Genomic DNA, 19896 nt, shown 5'->3' with positions numbered 1-19896 from the left:
TGAGGGCTCCAGGCTCTGGTTTGGTTGTATCTCTAAGGGCTCCTGGCTCTGCCTGTGTACCCTGAAGCCCTCATTTAGACTATCTCTGAGTCCTTCTGGCTCCTGTTGTATATCTAAGGTGTTTCTGACTTTAACTTTGTCCCCGAGGATCCCTGGGTTGGGCCTGTGACCCTAATGAGCTCTTAGTTTTGACAATTTCCCTGAGAGTTCCTGGTTCTAGTTCTGTCTATGAGGGGTTCCTGGTAGCAACTACGTATTGAGTGCCTCCTGGCTCTGAAAGTGTCTCTCAGTGGATTCTGGAACTCCCTTAGTCCCTAAGAGTCTCCTGACTCTGTGTCCCCTGGGAGCTCCTGGCTCCTACTTAAGAGTCTGGGTTGGATTGTTCCTCCTGGGGTCCTCTGGGTAATATATCCCTATGGGCTCTGGGCTCAGTGTTCCCCGGAGGCTCCTGGCTCCAACTGTTTTTCTGACGTTCCTGGATGCTGCCTAAGAGCTTTCTGGCTGGGACTGTGTGGGGAGAGTTCCGTGGATCTAATATCCCTGAGGGCTCTCGGCTCCTATGGTGTTTCTAATAAGGATACTGGCTGGGATTGTATCTCTGACTATATCCATGAAATGTTCCAGCTCTGAATGCAACTCAAGAAATTAAAAGAACTCTGTGTTTATTGTTTTTGTAAATCACATTTATTTATCTCATTTTTCCTCTCTAAGTAACCATTCGATATAAGTACTTTTATCTCATATATAGAAAGGAATAGAGACTCAATATTTTAAAACTTTTTATCCAGAGTCATAAAATTGGTCAGTGGCACAGTCGTATTTGCATTCAGGATTTTCTGACACTGGCGCCATTGATCACTGGTCATACCATGCTGAGTAAAGAAAGAGAGAGGTATGCACCATCAGCATGGTTGACAGAGCTGGGTGTGTTCCACTGGGGGTCCATGGAAGTGGCAGCATGAGCCATTGGCTTCCAAGGACAAAGGAGTCACTGATGGCTTCTGGGTGGGGAGAAAAGGACCATAAGCACAGCAACCCCCATGGATCAAAAATACAGCCAGTTCTTCTGTAGTAAGACATATGTGTCCCTAAAAAGCACTGTAGTATGCAATAAAAACCATCAGTGTTTTGGGGAAAAAATAGGGTTGGGGCCCGACACTCATACTTCATCAGTGACACATGAAAACAGGAAAGGAAACTATTAAAAATGGTGGCACAATTTTGCACACGTTAATGCCTAAGATATGCATAAACACTGCAATACCTATGGTGTATTACCTTGGAAAGACCTGAAGTGTACTTATGGAAGTGTGTGTTAGAAAGGTTGTGGCCTGCAACCCACTGTGAAGCAGTGAAGGATGGCTTTCTGAAAGTGGTGGAAAGTTGTGACACCACGTGTGGATAGTTGTGGCTCATAACACACACAGCGACCTGAGGGAGCAGGCAGATGTTTGCGGTGGGTGCCTTTTGTGTATCCCTACGTGGCTTAGTTCAGCTGGGAGCACTTTTCTGCTTCAGTAGTGTTTCTACGTACAAAATCACACACAGCAAATGTGAAGTTTGTGTAATGCTCAAATTGTTCCCTGTTACTTCAATCATGTTGGAACACATTCGCATTGTCAAAACAAGTGTTATAGCAGAATTGACCGTAACCATTTTTAAGTATCTTAGTAGTGCATCTCAGTCATACGTAACCCAAGGTTACCGAGTAATTTCCATTGCTTGGGAATATTCCTTTGAATGTTATTGAACCACTATGATGAATAGAGATGCCATTTTCTTGATTATTGTCAAAAACGGGCCTTTGCTAAAATTCCTCATTGAAACCTGATTATTAAACTTACTACTTTAAAAGGACATAAGAATATGTTATTAAACCAGGTAATGCCTTATCTCAGCTTTGTAATTCAATATTCATCCATAAAAATAATTGATTTGATCCTGCTGATGAGACTTTTCTCTTTCCACAGGGCAAATCTAAGGGTTTCCAGGGTTTTTGATCTTTATAAATGATATTCAAAGTACTTTAGCAGCCCCCATGGACTTATTTGCTGATGATCATATAATACATTTTGAAATTCAATCGCAAGATGATCATCTCAATAAAAATTTACAGTCTATTGCAAACTGTTGCCACGACTGTGTAATGGATTTTACGTGTTGAAAACACAATTGTCTGACTATGACTATAAAAATTATGAGTTGAAATGCTGTTTGTGGTTTTATATTTCAAAAAATGTTAGTGTTTAACTAAGTTACGGCTAAAATCTTGAATAACCCACATTTTACAAAATGTGTCATCAAGAAGATAATCTTCTCTCCCACATTGCCACTGATGGTAGAATGTCCTTTGCCTCATAATTACTTTTAAAGAGGATTCCAGGGCTGATATCCATTTGTGGATGCTGTTTATCGGGCTTGGTGGTCTGAGTTTTCCCCTCTTTCCTTATTCTATGATTAATCACACTGGAAATGTACTCATTATTTTACAAAAAAAGAAAATGAGAGAGTGCGGAGTGTGGAAAGTATAATTTCTGCCCAGAGGAATTTACAGGCTGGGTTAAGATTCCAACAGAACAGCAAAAAGGGTAAAATATTAAGTTGAGTACTGAAATAGCATACTTCATGGAGAAAAACAGGATTGGCATGGAAGGAGCAATGCTCTTATAATAATCTAGAGCAAGGGTTCTCCAAGTGTGGTCCCTGTACCAGCAGCAGCATCGTCATCCCCTGGGAACTTGTTAGAGATTGACATTCTCAGGCCCTTATCCCCTGACCTAATGATTCAGAAATTCTGAGAGTGGAGCCCAGGCATCTCTGCTTTAAGGAGCTCTCTGAGTGATGCTGATGCACACCCACATTGAAGAACCACTGATATGCTATGCCACACCAGCAAGCTTTGGTAGTATACTCATTATATTCCTTGATCCTTGAGGCAGTTCTGAGAGGTATAAGAGAGGAAAACTAAGGTTCAGAATCATCAGAACAAGATCACAAGTCAATTAAGTGCTTAGAGCTAAGTCTCTTGGCCTAAGGAACTCCCCATCACATGGGTTGATGAAGTTTCTTCTATGGGTGTCCTCCTGAGGGTAGGATTGGGTCATAGGGAGACTGGTAACTATAGAGACCAGCTGAGAATAAATGGCTGCTGTGCACTACAGCTATAGTCCCTTTCATCAGACATCTACTGAGTCCCTTCCATGTGCCAAACTCTGTGCTAGGCACTGGTAGCAGAGGCTGGCCTAGTAAGGGCATGGTAGAAGTAGGCAGAGGCTGGGAGCAGGAAGCTACAGGAAGCTATAGCTCAGGAAGATACGGGGAGCAGTTCAGCAAGGGCAGGTGGGGATGTATTCTACTTCTGGCAGGTCTGATGGGTCACTGACCATACAAATCCTTGGGACACTGGGAGCAGGGTCCCACCCTTAAGGGCGGAGACTGTCAAGAGTTTGGCTACAGAGCAGCCTACTAGCCCAGAAGTCTGGAGTTCAGAGCGAGACTCTTAGCCAGTTAAGCTGGAGCCTGGACAGACTATCAGATAGGAATCTTGGACTGTGGGGATGAGAGAAGACAGCCAGAGATGACAGGTCCAGGCTTTTGGTTTGGACAACTGGGAGACGAGCAGCGGAACTGTCTTCTGAGTTGGAAAACACAAAAGATGGTTTAGGGTCAAAGGAGCCAGTACAGGTTGGATGTGTTGTGTTTGAGGTGAAGGTGCACACCGGGTGTTGACAAATGTAAATCTGGAGCTCAGGAGAGACAGGCAGACTACCTCTTTCTCCTCTGTAAGAACTACCTGATTGCACCCGGATTTTAGAATCAAAGGACTTCTTAGTACCAATGGAAGCAATTTAATTCTTTCTTCATGCTGTTCTCTTGAGATGCCCCATTCATTTATTTTTTTCATTCATCATTTTGTTCCTTTTGCCCAGTTTAATCATTCCCTATTCTTCCTGAAATACAGGCCTGGGGAGTAAATGCAATAATATACTCCAAAGTGCTTTAAAAAGCTCAAAATATTCTTTAGATGCCTATAATGAAACACATCATTATTTGTTGCTGCTATTGTTATTATGGATGTTATGATGATGAATTGTTATATCAAAATGGGAAGTCTTACTTGTCCACTTCTCTGGACTGGCATGTGGAAGTGTAGACCGTATTCTTTTGTTGTTCTTCATCATCCCATGGGATATCCCATCTCAGAACATGATGATCACAGTGTAGTCTGGACTCTCAAATGTTTTCTTGTCTAGAGCAGTATGTGGTTTCCCTGGCACTTCTCCAACAGCAGACATCCCGTGAAAGGAGCTGGGTCCTATTAGGGATATCTGGTGCCCACCCAGCCACACCTTGAATGCTGCCTCTGCTGGGAAACTCATGCTCTCCCTTGGCAGACCATTTCACTGCTGGGGATCCTGGGTGGATACTATTATTCTCTACCCAGTGTTAGCCTGGTTATTGCAGAACTTTGGATGGGGTCTTATGTGGGAACAGAGAACATCCTTTAGATTCAAAAGAGTAGAGACAGCAGGCAAGCTGCTAGCATCAACTATTTGGAGTCCACAAGGAGAACCAAAGGCAATGGCTTTGAGAATGAGGACCAAGGTCGGTAACTGGAGAAGGCTGGTGAGATGAGGAGTGGTGCGGACACCACACTGGTCCAATTCAGTCCTGCATCTCTTCTGCAGGTACCACTTTTAGTGGCCTGAGCACCTGCTTGTCGATGTCATAAAACTATCTCCCTGCATCACACAGAAGAAACTCTCTGATTGTCACTCAGATCTGCCTCCATACAACACCCGTTTATAGACTTTGGTTTTACTTTCAGGAGACATATTCCTTTTTATCTCAGAAACTGGTCTTTAGCACCCTGAAGATGCCTCTCTTATGCTCCAGAAGTCTCTTCTCTTCATCCCCCAAAGCCCTGCTTGAGCCAGACTCTGGGCAGCCATCTTCACATCATTATTATGGAATCGCAAATCAACACTCCAGCCAGCCAAGTGATCAGACATCCTGTGTGATTGCTCACTCCTGCAAATCAAAGGCCCCTTGCCTGGGAACCCACTTCATCTTGGTCTTGCAGAGTTCAAGCTCTCCAAGTGAAAAGTGACTTTGTACAGCCAGAAACGCAACATCCACTGCTCATTTGGAGGGCTCGCTTCCTATTCTCTCTACCTGAGGGTTGATTGCACATTATATTTTATTTTCATATTTATGGATTTCTACTTGAAGTGCTATGTGTCTACCTCTCTCTTTTCTCCAAGGGGATAAAAAAGAGAAATTCAAATTTGCTGGGCTCAATGAAATGAGAGTAGTCATTAGAATTTCGTGGAAAGAATAGGGGCTTCAGAGCCAAAAATAACCTGGTTTTTATTTCAAGCTGGCACTTGCTAGCTGGATGATAGTACCTCTGTCTGTGTCTCAGTTTCTTTTCTTCCATTTGTGGGAGATTACAACATACATTTTGTTGTGAGGATTCAGTGAGATAAGTTTTATGCCTAACAGAGAACCCTTAATTAACATTATTTAGAAATAAATCTCAGGCCTGGGAATAGGGTGTCAGAACCTAAACTGATTTTCCTCACTGTGGCATGATGGACCCTGTTGTAAAGGATTTTTCTATTTGCTACTCTCTGCTTTCTCAGACAGCGGTGGATTAGTGTGGAAGCTCTGGTGGCTGCGGGGCAGATGGGAGATAAGTGGCTCTGCAGGTGTTCTGGAGTCCTTGATGTGTGGCTGCAATGCTACCTGATAAAGGGAGTTAGGAGGTGGGGTGGGGGGAGGATGGGAATTGTCCTTTTTATGATTCTGTCTCTAATCCCAAGTAAGGGAGAGAAACATGTTATCCAGAACCTTCTCTCTTCTGGGAGGCCAAGGCTAGTGAGAATGAGGCCTTGCAATCAGAGTGGAGGTGAGTGCTGACCTCTGCAGGAGCATCCTCAGGAGGGCTCTGTGTTTTCAGTCTAGCTTGCAGTTCTAGAGCAGAGTGGAGGGGTAGAAAGCGGGAAAGAGGAACTGAGAGTCTAGAAGGTAGAACAAAGATGCTTAAGTAGCCTTATGAGGCTTTTTTTTTTTCCTCATTTCTATAAGCCTCAGCTTCACTATCTATAAAATGAGGGTAGCATAAACTGGCCTAACTCTTAAGGCTCTGAATTAGAAGTAAATGGAACTTTCTTCTGGGAAGGATGGTGGTGGGAGCACAGACATCAAACTCCCATCTCTACCCGGGCATAATCCTGGTGAGATGATCCATAAACCTTAGGGAAACACAACGAGATTAACCAATAGAGGTTAAATCATTATCCTACCCAGAATCAAAGCAAAATCTAGAGATCAGAGGAGAAATATTCGACACCGTGAGAAACTAGAGAAAGAGGGGGCTTCCGTGCATGCTACACCACGCTCAAAGGGACACTGTTGCCAGAGCAGTGCAGCTGAGCCCAGATTGAAGGCAGCCACAGAAGGACAACCTATGACCACCACTTCCTCAAAATGATTTGGAGAAGGAGTACTGGCTATTCGTTCACTGCTCCTTCCTCCCTCACTTTCTCTGCTGCTTCTGTGCTTGATTTTGCCCCTTGGATGGAAGACCATGGAGGAGAGATGAGAGGATGATGAAGGAGGGAGGAGAGATGAGAGGGTGATGAAGGAGACAAGCCTGCTCTCACCACACTCGGTTCAGGAGCTGCTGCAGGAGCCAAGAAGTGTCTACAGATGAGCAGGCATCTGCCGGCAGTGAGACGTCTATCTCCTCTCCTTGCAGACCCTCTCTCCTCCCTCCCACCACACACACAATATCTACAAGTGCTTACCTTAGAGTCTCCCACCCCCAAGTTGGCTTAGAGAAGAGGAGGAAAAAGATAAAGCCTTCTCTCCTTACACCTACAATTTACAACCTCAGAGACTCTCTCCTCCCAACCCGCACAGTCTCCTTATACGGCATGGGCCGAGTGTGGTGTTGGAGCGAAGAGTGGGAGTCCAGTTGGGCACCTCTTCGCCATCTCAGGAAGGGACATATGGAAGTGCCTTAGCTGTTCTGTGTAGGATGTGTCAGTACTTGCTGCTTACTCTTCTTGGTTTTGTAGCCTTAGGTAAAATTCCAAAGTAACAAGAAAAGCCCTATTAAACATCCTGTTATGTTTAGATTTTTCTGCCACCCCAGGCTCCTTAGAGACCCAGAGCCACCTGGAAGGATGATGGAAGAAATGGATGATTTTAGTAATGAAAACAGTGGTTTCCCAATTTGAGTGTCTATGATATGGAAGCCCCATAGTGCTGAGCTTGTTTTGAGTATTTTATGTGTAATTCTTAAAGCAGCCTGGTAGAGTGGGTATAGTTTCCTCCACTGACCATCTGGAAGGTAAGTGACTTACCCAAGGCCACATACCTGCCCAAATGACCCAGCTGGGAACTGAACCTTTAACAACATTGCTACAAAGCTTGAGCTCATTCTTATATGACCCTCGGAATCCAGCATCATTATAAAAGCATAAGGCACCATGACCAAGTTGGGTTTGTTCCAGAAATGTACTGATGAAAAATGTTGAATAGTAGAAAAACTATTGGTATAATACCTCATATCACGAGGTCAAAGGGTAAAAACCATCTGATTTTCCCCGGAGAGGCCAAAAAGTAATTTGAAAAATTTCAGTCTTCATTACTGATCAAAATTCTTAGTAAGCCAGGAATGGAAAGGCAATTTCTTATTTCTAGCAGAAAATGTTCTTATAGCCTCAAAGCCTAAGAGAATAAACTAAACCAAAAAAAAAAAAAAAAAACCAAAAGCTATTAGAACTGCTAAGAGATTTCAGTATTATGGTCAGACACAAAGCAAATAACAAAAATTAATAGCCATATGCCAGAAATAACCATTATAAAAATAAAGTAAAATGTATTCTGTTCTCAAATGCAATTAAAATACAAATACTTAGGAGTAAACCAAGAAATGTGCAGAAACTATATGAAAACACACACACCTTCAAAACTTTATTGAGGATGATAAAACAAGACCTGAATAAATGGAGAGATATATCATGTTGTTGGATTAGCAAATTTAATATTGCAAAGATATCAATTCTCCCTAAATTAATTTATGGGTTTAATACAATTGCAATCAAAACTCTAATGGGATTTTTTTTGGAACTTGACAAAGTGATTTCAAAATTGATCTGAAAGAACATACAAGAGACAGTAATGAAGAATACTTTGAAAAAGTGGTTGGGGGGTAGATTTCACTGTGAAATATCATTTATTATAGCTATAATAATTAAAGCCCAGCAAATAAGGTAGTATGTAGTGAACCTGGCTTTTAAAGTTTATATGAATGGAGAATTGCTTAACAAATAGTGTATTTGTCATTGGTTAATAATTTGGAAAAAATAGAATGCATTTCATATATATCACGACATGCTAAATAAATTCTCGATCGATTAAGAACTTAAATTAAAAGCAGAAAAAAGCAAGAACCAGAATAAAATAAACAAAATATTGTTCTTGTATTAGGAGGGACTTTCAGTTCATTAAATGAGCAAATAAATATACCATTGAGTCACGGTTTAAAAATTTTACTGCATGAAAAGGGAAGAAGAAAGAGAAGAAAAACCTTCTATACTATATTAACAGAATTCAAAAAGCAGATGGGTAAACTAAGTGTGGGAAAACATGTGACAAAGTTTAGAAAAAAAGGGATAATCTCCTTACACATTATGAGCTCTAATAAGTCAATAAAAATGTCATCATGTTGATAGAACAAAAAGCTAAAAGGTCTAAACAGATAATTGCCAAACAAAATATGAATGGTGAAAAACAAATTTAAAATGCCCAATGCTCAGATGATCAAATGAATGCACTTTTAACCTATAAGATGACCACAGTATGTCTAATTTTAGCTGGTAGTAACCAGCATTGCGAGGAGCAATGAAGCAGGCTCTCACAGGCATTCCTGCAGGTGGGTCAACTGGCACAGCATATTTAGAGGACAACTTGCCAATTTTTTCTCTGACAAAATAATCGGAGCTGCTTAAAAAGAATTGTATACATAGAGGTCGTCACTGCATTACTTATAAGGGCAAAAACTTGGAAATCCCCTAAATGCCCCAGGAACAGATGCATAGTTACGTAAATTGTTGTGCATGCACACAGTAGAATTCTATGCTAGTATTACAAACCAGGTTTTCATAGAATATCTAATGGCATTGGTCAGTGTTCATGCTATGATAAGAGAAAAAAAATCACCTCACAGAACCACATAAGTAATTACTGTCCTACTTTTTGAAATATAAATATGCAGCCCATATATCAGCTGATGCCATTTTACTGGTTACAGCTATAAAGTATTGACCAGAGTCCCCCATTTCAGATCCTGAACATGGTCCGATCCTGCCCCCAGGATGTGTAGAGATTTCCAGGGGAGCACATGTGGTCCCTTTTCACTGCCTGCCCTGAGTTCTAGAACATCACTGTTTCTCTTGGCTGTCCTAACTGGACCAAACGTGGAACTGGCCCCTCTCCACCACTCTCCCAATCTGCACAAACACAAGGATGTTTCCTGCAGCAGCAGGATTTCTCTAGAAGTTTGGTGCGATGCAGGCGAGGGATTGCATCGCACGCTAGTCAGCAAACAACTGGAAATCCTGCAGAATTTCAAGTCCTTTCAGTGGGCAGAGGTTTTTCACCTTTTCCTCTCCTCTTCCTCCCAGATTAACCACAGGTGATGCCAAGTCTTCTCATTTGCAGAGCATTTCAACTTTCCCCAGATCAATTTCCAGGTTCAGGTCGAGGCCTCCCTTTGCACACCTTTTGCATCAAGGTGAACACTAAGGGGTTGTAGGGAGGGCTGTTAATGCTGAGATCAAAGTCCTTCTTTAATGGGAAAGCTCTCCGTTTAAAAAAAAATGTGTTTTAATCTCATGCACGTGCATAGACACACATACCATATATATGGTATATATTTATGTGTGTGTGTGTGTGTGTGTGTGTGTATAAAATGAGGTTATTGGTCACTGTATTTTCTCTTTGTTTTGCTGTGTTGTGTAAAATTTATACAATTTAGAAGTCGGTTTCCCCTTAGAGTCAAATGTGAATGTGAAAGATTGTTACAGATTGTAAAGCATTCTGTATAATGTAAGAGGTTATTTTTATCATAGTTAGTGAATCATTGACATTCCTGGAAGGTACAGGAACAGTTGTGCATTTGTTGAGCCCTGGGATGCAAGTCAAGTTTTATGCTGTGTTCAAATAGAGCAAGGGACAGTCAAATGAGGGTTTTGCCTACAGTCCCATTGGAGTTGGAATCCAGCTTTGGTCATTGGAATGCTGGATGGCTTTGGGCAATTTTCTTAACCTCTCTGAACCAGTTTCCCCATCTGTTAAATGATAATACTACTTACCTCAGTGGGTAGAAATAAGGGTCATTAATATTAATGATGGCTTAATAATGCTCTGAAGCGGCTTGTACCCCACGAGGAAGGTACGTACCATTAGTACCATCACTACCAAGGCTTAGAAAGGTTAAATACTTTGTTCCACAAAGCTTAAGAAGTGGCTGAGGTTAGAGCTCACGGAGTCTAGTCCCTGCTCTTAACGCACCTGGTGGCTCAGTAAATGGGAGCTTTTGGCAATTTAGCACCCTAGAGACTCTCTTCCTCTCTCCCTATCCATACCCTCCTCATAGTTAACCCCATGGTCTTCACTGTAGTGGTTCCAAGGGGCAAATGTTAGCACTTGCCTCGCTCCCAAAGGCATCTGGGAGGACTCACAATTTCAAGAGCTTGAGGTGTGCCCTCAGCCAAAATTATGTCAAAGCCAGAGGATCTCAGGGTGCCTTGCCCATCACTGGCATTCTGGAATGCAGAGATCCCGCTACACTGAGGAGAAGGGGAGAGTTATGTGGAGACGTGATCACAGACCTGGCGTGATGCAGAGTGGAATTGACTGTGCAATCCAGAAAAGAGGGAAATCAGAGTGTCCGTTGTGGTTTCTAGATCACATTCCCCATTGGCTGGACCCACAGCCATTCTGATATTCTTAAGAGGAGCTGTGGCAGGGGCTGAGAGTGGGAGTCTGGGAGTCTTTGGGGACCCAGCAGGGTGTGGATGGGTATCCGCCATTGCTATACAGATTTCCGTAGCTGGGGATGTCTTAAATGCTTAGAAGCATATAACTCTTCCAACCAACCGTTTCCCAGTTGCACCCAGGGCTGCAAACAGACGCAGCTGCTACAGGCATTGCGGTGGCTGCTGCTGTTCATCCTTCTTTGACCTCTTCACATTCATACTTGAAAAGAATAAAGTAGTATCGACACCAAAACAAATTTTTGAAAATAGAAAATAGATCCCATGTACCAATTAATTTTTTTTGCCAGTGCCTATTCTCTTTCAATTACTGATCCCATTCTTATTATGTAATTATGCCCCATGTGCCGTTTGTAGTCCCCACCTGGCACTCAACACCATAAAGTAAATATTTTGCAGGTTCTGAAGAAGTTGTCAACATTGTTTTAATGGCTTCATACTGTCCCATGGAGTCTAATCACCGTAATTTGCTAAACAATTCCTGTATTGTTGGATATTTGGGTGTTGCTAAAATGTCACCATCCTCCTATCTGTAGCCTTCTGCTTGGATTATTTTCTTAAACTAAATTTCAAAGAGTGAGGTATTAAAAGGTAGAGACATCCTTATGGCTTTTGCTACATTTCACAGATTGCTTTCAATGAAATAATTATGCTATTTTATAATGATATGAGCACTTTCAGTGTAACCTTGACAGAATTGTGTACTATCATTTAAAAAGAAATTTTCTGCCAATTTCATAAGCATGAAGTGGTATTTTAAGTCTATTTTAATTCTTGTCTATCTACAATCTCTGCTTCTACATTTTCCTCTGCCTCGCTCGCATGTGCCAACCGCCACTCTAGTCTTTGTTCTGTTCCTCGAAAACACCATGGCCAAGCCCTTTCCTGCCTCAAGACCTTTGTCCAAGCTCTTGTCTCTCTCTGGAACTCTCTCCTCACTCACACTCTTCCCCAGCTAACTCATCATCCTCCTTTACACATCGCTTCACGGAGAGAACTTGCTTGACACCCTGGTCTAAATTATTCTCCTTCCCACTCCCCTTTCTAACCATTTATAACTCTGTTCATAGAACTTATGCCAGTTTGTACTCATCTAATGATTTGTCTGTCTGTTTACTGCATGCCCCTTCCGTTAGACTAGGCACTCCCCAAGGACGTGCCCTCAGCTGTTCTTCTCGCTAGTGCCTGGAATCTAGCATGGCACAAAAAAGACACTCAATGAATAGGTGTTCCATGCATGAATGTTGTGAAGATATGTGTGCACTGCAGAAGATTTGGAAAATCAGAAAAATACACTGACAAAAATTTGAATGACCCAACACAGCATCACTCAGCAATAACAACTGTTACCGAGTTTGCAGTAGTTTCATGTTTTATGTTTAATTCATTAATCAGTGTAAGGTTTATGTTAGCCTTTGGTCTATGGTGATCTTTCAACTGGTTTACAACTATGTAACCTATTATCCCAGCACCATTGGTGGAATAAGCTTACAGTGCCCTAAGCAATGAGGAGAGGGAAGGTGGGAATTCTTTATGGAGAGAGAAGGGAAGTAAGCTGGGAGGCTGACCCAAAGAGGCTTTGCAAAAGTAAGCCTGTCAAAGTGAGGGAGGGCCCTTGTTGTGAACCCCCTGGCCTGACATAATGGCAGGGCAGACACCCAGACCACAGTTATGGAAACTTATTTTGGGAGGAAAGCTCCAGCCCCATCCAGGTGGCCAGCACCACCTACATTTGCAAATCCTTTAGAGTGCTGTCTTTCTAGAGCCTTTTATAAACATTGTCTCTATTGACCCTCACCATGACTCTGAGACTGACTTGTTGATCACCCCCATTTTACAGTGGGGGACACTGAATCTCTTAGGAGTTAAGTGACCTTCCCTAAATCTCAAATCTCTGGAAAGCTGTGAAATAACCTCTGACCCCAAGTTCTTCCAATTCCTGCCCTCCAGCCACTGTTGAAGGTTTCTATGTGCTGTGAATCTTGGATTAATAAGATGGCTTGGGGGAAAGGAGGCGGGGATGGGGCCCAGGAGGCAGGAGTTCTGATTAATTAAATATGGTTTTTTTTGTTTGGAGGTTAAGCATCAAATCCATTTAAAGTTGGCCCAGACTGTTTTATATAGGACAGTATATGAACTAAACACAATAAAACTGAGCCCAGAGGAATATCCCCGAGAAGTCAATAATGTGACCCTTAATTGCCTTTTACAGTTGGTGTGTGCACTTGACTGCTGCTCCCACCCCAAACCATTCGATCAGAGCCGTGCAGCTTAGACATCTAAAGGCCTGTGGCAGGCAGTTCAGCGCAACCCCACTGTCTTGAGCTGTAGTACGCTCTAAACTCCCTGAGAACAGAGCCCAGTGCATTTCACCTGTGTGTCTGGCTGACATAGCCAGAGGTTGGAAGCATGGATGCGTGTGTATCCTCAGTTAGGTGTTGCTATCAAAGTAACAATATTCTGTATTATGGGGAGGTTAGGATTCAGAGTGAGTGGGGGTGCCTGTAATATGCCACACAAAATATCCCAAGAACATGACACTTAATTCTGGCCACATATTTTCAAAGACGTTAGATGAAAGATACTGCCTAGGTGAGTGCTGGCCCTATGGGGATGAGCTATGAGCTCTGTCATAGGACCAGGCTGGAGATGCTGACCAAGGCATTTGCTTTCAAGTTAGAGAGACTCTGGTGCCTGGAGCTCTTCAGACTTCTGTACCTGGTGAGAAAGTTCAGGCAGCTATTCACATTTTAAAGCATTTTGTAGGGATGATGGAAGAAATATGTTTTTATTATTTTTATTTTGGAAGATACAGGGCAAAAAACACTACAAAAATAAATAGGAACAATCACCCATAAACCTCACTACTTGGAGAAATTACTCCAAATTTTGGTGTAAGTCTTCTCGTGTGTTTTTGTTTGTTTGTTTGTTTTATTTAATTTTGTAATGCAGACGTGTACGTCTTCTTGCACAAAATTGAGCCAACATATACATGCTGTTCTGTAACTGATTGCTTTATTTTGCAACATACAATGAATATTTTCACATGTACTTATATATGTTTTCATACTTCAATAAATACAAATACATATTGGAGAACTATGCACCAGGTATGGAACTTGGTATTAAGTATGTAGTACAACGAATGAAATAGAAATGATCTTGACTTTTACAGACCCCAAAGTCTCATGGGGGAGACATGCATTATATTTAATGTAATACAGAAATACAGTCCATCCTTATTATTTGCGGATTCTGTGTTTGCAAAGTCACCTGCTCGCTAAAATTTAATTGTAACACCAAAATCAATACTCATGGTGCTTTCACCGTCTTTTGCAGACAAGAGCAGAGTGGTGAAAATTTTGAGTTGCCTAATGCACATGTTCCCAGCTGAGGTTGAACAAGGTGACACTTTGGCTTCTTGTTTCAGCTCTCCTCCTGTAAACGAACATCCTTTTTGCGGTCTATTTAGTGCCATGTTTTTCCCATTTTTGTGATTTTTGTTGGTGATTTCACTGTTTAAAATGGGCCCCAAGCATAGTGCTGAATGCTGCCTGGTGTTCTTAAAAGCGAGAAGACTGTGATGTGCTTTATGGAGAAAATGCGTGTATTAAGTAAGCTTTGTTCAGGTGTGAGTTATGGTGCTGTTGGCTGTGAGTTCAATGTTAATGAATTAACAGTATATATTAAATAAGGAGTCTTTAAGCAAAACCACACATAAACAAGGTTATATACTGACTAACTGACAAAAATGTTTTATCAGAGGCTCCCAGGAACCTAACTCCATATTTCCCCTCAGAGCAATGGTTCAGTATTTGCTAATTCAGTGTGACATTATGAATGTAACCACATATAAATGTAAATGCAGATAATGAGAACCAATTATACGTATATACAAATTAGTGAGGAGGGGGTGGTCAGCGCTGGAGACATACATTGGGTTCTTTTGCTCTAGATGTCACTTAAAACTGTTAAAAGATAATTTTCAAAAAGAGGTAAATTCATGACTCTCATACAGATGTAAAAATTAGCATGATTTTATTTAATTCATTTATGAGGAAACTAGTGAGGTGTCAACCAGTACAGAGGAAAATCCAATAATCAGGGTTGTTTATAGGTCAGGAATATCAACATGAATATGCTAATAGAGTCAAAACTGGCTTTCCTTTCTTTGGCAGAGGGAAATATTGACCCTTCCTCAGACAGAACCATTTGCATGTCTACAGACAAAAATTATTCTGCATCACTGTCAGTTATCTACAACTTACAGAGTTGTGAAATAGCTCACAGAGGATCAGAATCAGATAACAAGGAAGCTTGTGCGGTAGACAATGCTTTGTTTTCTGTGGAAACACAGATTTTTCCCCACAAAGCCATGGTAATAAAGGTGATCAACCTAGATAGAGAGTGTGGCGACAAGAGAAGGGAACCCTGAGGAATGCCACCACCATGAGATTGCATTGCAGAGGCAGACCCTGCAAAGGAGGCTGAAGAAATAGCTACAGAGGCAGGAGGAAAATGCGGTGCCTTCAAGGCAACAGCAAAACTGAGGATAAGGAAAGTTGTCAAGTCTGAAAGTGAAGTAAGATGTGCCTTATAAAGGTCCCCTTGGATCTGGCAACATGGTGGTCACTGATGACTTAGCATGAGCAGCTATTGCTGGCTACACACAGGCAGAAGCCAGAACAGCATAAGATAGGTGAAACGGGGTGAGAAAGTGGAAATGTTGTTTTAAGTAAAGTCCTAATGTGCTCTTATATGGATGTACCATTGATTTTATCCCAACTTCCATTTCTGGACATGTAGGTCTTTTCTAATTTTTCAAAAATTGTAATCAGTATCCTTATAGACACAAATCTATGTGCACATATCTAATATTTTTCCCAGAATAAATTCCTGGAAGTGTCACTGCTGGGTCAGCAGCATTTTCAAGACTTTGAGACAGTTCTTCAAAAACTGGATCAATTTACACCCTGCCCTCAACAGCGGAGGAGCAGCTTTGTTTATTTGGACACGCTCATCTTTAGCTATTACGAGTCTGCATTCTCTTTTTGTTGTTCTCCATTTCCCTGAGACAATAAATCTGCAAACAAGTGGTTTGGTGTTTGGAGCTGATAATCAATGGGTTTTATTTCTTATCATTATTTACAAGTCGCAGCCCCCTGTTGGGAGCAGAATCAATTCTCTCCCTTATTGGCATTAACACATGTCAAATACTTGCAGGTTCTTATCTTTCTTTAGGCTTGCCTTACACAGGCTCTGAATTTTTAGCATCTGACATTTTCCCTCCCATGGACATTCCTCTTTTTTCTTAGGGCATGCCTGTCTTGCCTTGGCATTTCATCCTCTTAAGGCATGGCCATGTCTCCATTTCCAAGGAAAATCCCATCTTACCTGGACCAGTGGAGGGGAATTCCCCCTTGACCTCCCTGAGGGCTGCATTGCCAGCTCTGACTTTCGATGAAAACTCTATCAGCTCATATACATTGAGGACTTGCTTCTAGCATCCTATGCCAACTGTTTCTCATCTCTGATTTCTCTACCTGTTGGTGTTTCTTAGGGTTGTGTCCTCTGCCCAATTCTCTCTTCATTATACATTGTACTCCCTAGATGTCTTACCTGTTCCCATGGCTTACAAGATATAGACACATTCCCATCTCTCTTCTGAGGCCCAGATCTACACACCTAACTGTTTTTTCTACCTGTCTTGTGCCCAGCTCAACCCTACAGGTTGGACACTGAAAATGGTCTGCCTCTATTTGATAAACAGCAGCCTGCCTACCCAGTTCAGAAAACTGGAGTTGTTTGGGATCCTTCCCTCTCCCACCCCCTACTGTCACATGCAATCAGCCATGAGACTGCGCCTTCTTCCCGGTTATGCCTTAGATCTGCCCCTTCTCCAGTTTTACTCTCCCATCCACGTACATGACCTGAGGATTCTTTGCTGCCACAATTCATTGAAGTTTCACATTTGATTTCACACCCATTGCTAATTTTGTCTTACTGAGTCTCATAGACCTGGTAAATTTCTAAGGCAGATTATGACTTTCTTTTCTTTTCCAGTAGACTATATTGTATTTTTTAATGTAATTTCATTTTGCTACTTCTATATCATTCTATTTTTGGTCCATTTCAATGGACCCTTTCAGGGTGGGAGGGGCATCTATAGACCCCATTGCCGCTAGGATCAAATACGAAATAACGTTATTAGATTCATTAGATTGTCATGCTGAGGCAATAGTCTCATGGTGACTAAATGCATAAATGAATTTGTGTGTAGAATATTGGTACAGTAAGATGTTGTCTATAAATCTCCCTTCAATGCCAATAGCAGTGATATTCTTGCCCTGATGTTAGTGGCCTTTTGGATGCAACTATTGTGAGAAGAGTCTGACTCTCCAAATTCAAACTCTTATCTCATTACTGAGCAGCTGTGTGACCTTGGGCAAATTATTAAACTTCTCTGGACCTTCATTTCCTCATCTATAAATTCGGAATAACAGTATCCATCTCCTTGGGCTGTTGTGAGGCTTGAGTTTAGAAGATATTTGTAAAGGTTCGTTCAGGTCCTCAGAACATAATGGGTTCCTAGGAGAAGATGGCCTGTTCCCAGGAAAAGACGGCGATTCTGGAGAGCTCGGTGTGTTGGATTGAGTGCAGTCTGTAAAGACACACTCTTTTGCTTGCCCCTACCCTGTCTGCAAAGAAACTCTCTGGTGTGAATAGCTTCATGCCCTCAGGGGGCGTATCCCAGTGGAGAGAGCAGCTCTGGGTGTTGATGTGGAACGTTCTCACTTGTGGCCAGTGTGCTTCCTTGTTCCACTAGAGCTTTCAGAGATACCCTCCAGAAGTCCCTCTCTGCCTGCCTATAACGTGTTTGTCTTCTCCATCCTTACGTGTGCTCTGCTGGGAAGGGCCTCATCACGTCTCTGCTGGACCATCTACCAGCCTTCCTTCCTCTTCCTGCCTACAGCCCTTGCCACCGTCCATCCTCCACAGGACAACCAGGGTGCCCATTCTAATGCAAATCTGGCACTATTTCTTCCTTGGTTTGCATCACTCCCATGGTCCCCTCCAGCCCTTAGAGTGGCATTCCTACCCTCCCTGCCACTCAAAGGCCTTCATGAGTTTTCCCAACCTTCCCTGTCCCGTCCTCCTCCCTTTCATCATTAGACAGGGTGGCCAGGAGACATCAGGACTTGTAGGAATGTTTGAAGACTTGGAAAAACAATTTAGGGCTCAAAAATATGTAAGGAAAACTGTCTTGAAACTAATCAGTATTTAATTCTGTATCTGTGAACTGTCTTCATGCCTATTTTATATATATGTAGTCAAATTTACTGTTCAAAAATTTCATTACATTTAACAATAAACTGTAGTTTAGCTTTCCTCCAGATCAAGAATTCCTAAAGGAACAAAGTAATTGGAGAAACTATAGGCAATGATAAATTATTAAGTTATGGGGAGCCAAATAATATTGAAAGCAAAATTATTTTTTAAATATTTCAAAATAATTTTATGACAAAAAATATTACACTTAACGTTGGAGGTACAACATAGGTGCATCTTACTGTGAGATGAAGGAGAACTCCAAAAACAGACTGGCCTTTGAAGATCATACACAGCTCGGGCTTCCGCTTCCGCTTGACCTCCAGCCCCTCGACCTCCAGCCCCTCACTCCTTCGCTGCCTCCAGCCATGCACTTGTGCCTGCTGATTATAGGACCACCTGCCATTTTCTTTTTCCTTCTCCCTCAATCCTGTGATATATGATGCTGCCCCCAGCATGCCGTAAGCCACCCAAGGCTGAGAATGTGTTGGTCTTGTTACCCACTGGGTCACCAGCACAGAGCACGGGACTTTGCACACAATGCAGGCTCTCAGTGCTATTAATTGAGAGAGTGCTGGTTGATCCTTGGGAGTTATCATGGAGCAAGAGGATTCTGGAGGAATTTGCCTTTCATGGGTGCTCAGCGCTAGGCCTGAGTGTTGCCACACCCCTTCAAATCATTCCACCACATGCACCCCATGTGAACAGAAGGACACATTACTCAGGAAGTCTGCAGTAAGTGATGTGACACAAACATGGGGGAGGTGACACAAACGTGGGCATCACACTTGGCAAGAGATCGGATCCTTGACTTTGCCCACTGTCAGAGGCTCCATGGGTGTCAAAGTCCTCTGTGGCCTCCATGGCAGAGAAGAAATGGATATGGTGGACAGGATAGGTGTTGAGAGCATCAAGTGTAGTTCCTAGAGGCTGTTGGAATCATGAGTGGAGGAGGAGGCTGATATTCCAAGAAGGAAGCAGGAGATCAGCCCCAGTGGAAGGTCGGGGCACAGCAAGAACAATCCTGTGAGCCAGAGTGGCCACCACCGGACACAGGCCTGGAATCAATGACTGCACCTGTTCAGTGCACTGCCCCTCAGCAGATGCCTCAAGGGCAGGGACTACAGTGTCTTCAAAGCTCTGGGCCCCTAGTGCCCAGCACAGCCCGGCACTGAGCAAGTGCTCGAGGACGGTCTGTTGGATTAATGAGGGGCGAAGTGGTCTAACCATGCAAACAGCCATGGGAATTCAGAGCAGATAATTCCCATAAAGGAGTTTCTCCAAGTATCTTGATTTCATAATGAATGTTTCATGGGCCATTTTTGTCACTAGAATAGAATAGAAACAAAATATATGGCAGGCATTTTACCTAATTCTCTAATTAAACATTAATAGCAGTTGGAGAGGTAATATCATGCCCTTTTGAAAGATGAGGAAGAAGCTCAGAGAGGGCAGTCTCTTGTCCACTAATGAGCTAACGAGCAGCTCTGAACCC

General features: G+C 42.4%; 1 protein-coding gene across 15 annotated transcripts in view; it reads left to right on the top strand.

Annotated features, from left to right (window-relative positions):
- PTPRT (protein tyrosine phosphatase receptor type T) overlaps positions 1–19896 on the top strand; it is a 1011807-nt gene that overhangs the window by 458359 nt on the left and 533552 nt on the right. The gene's annotated exons all lie outside the window — the stretch shown is intronic.

The sequence above is a fragment of the Equus asinus genome, chromosome 15 (genome assembly GCF_041296235.1).
Source record: "Equus asinus isolate D_3611 breed Donkey chromosome 15, EquAss-T2T_v2, whole genome shotgun sequence".
Lineage (NCBI taxonomy): Eukaryota > Metazoa > Chordata > Mammalia > Perissodactyla > Equidae > Equus > Equus asinus.
This window is presented reverse-complemented; position numbering and strand designations above follow the sequence as displayed.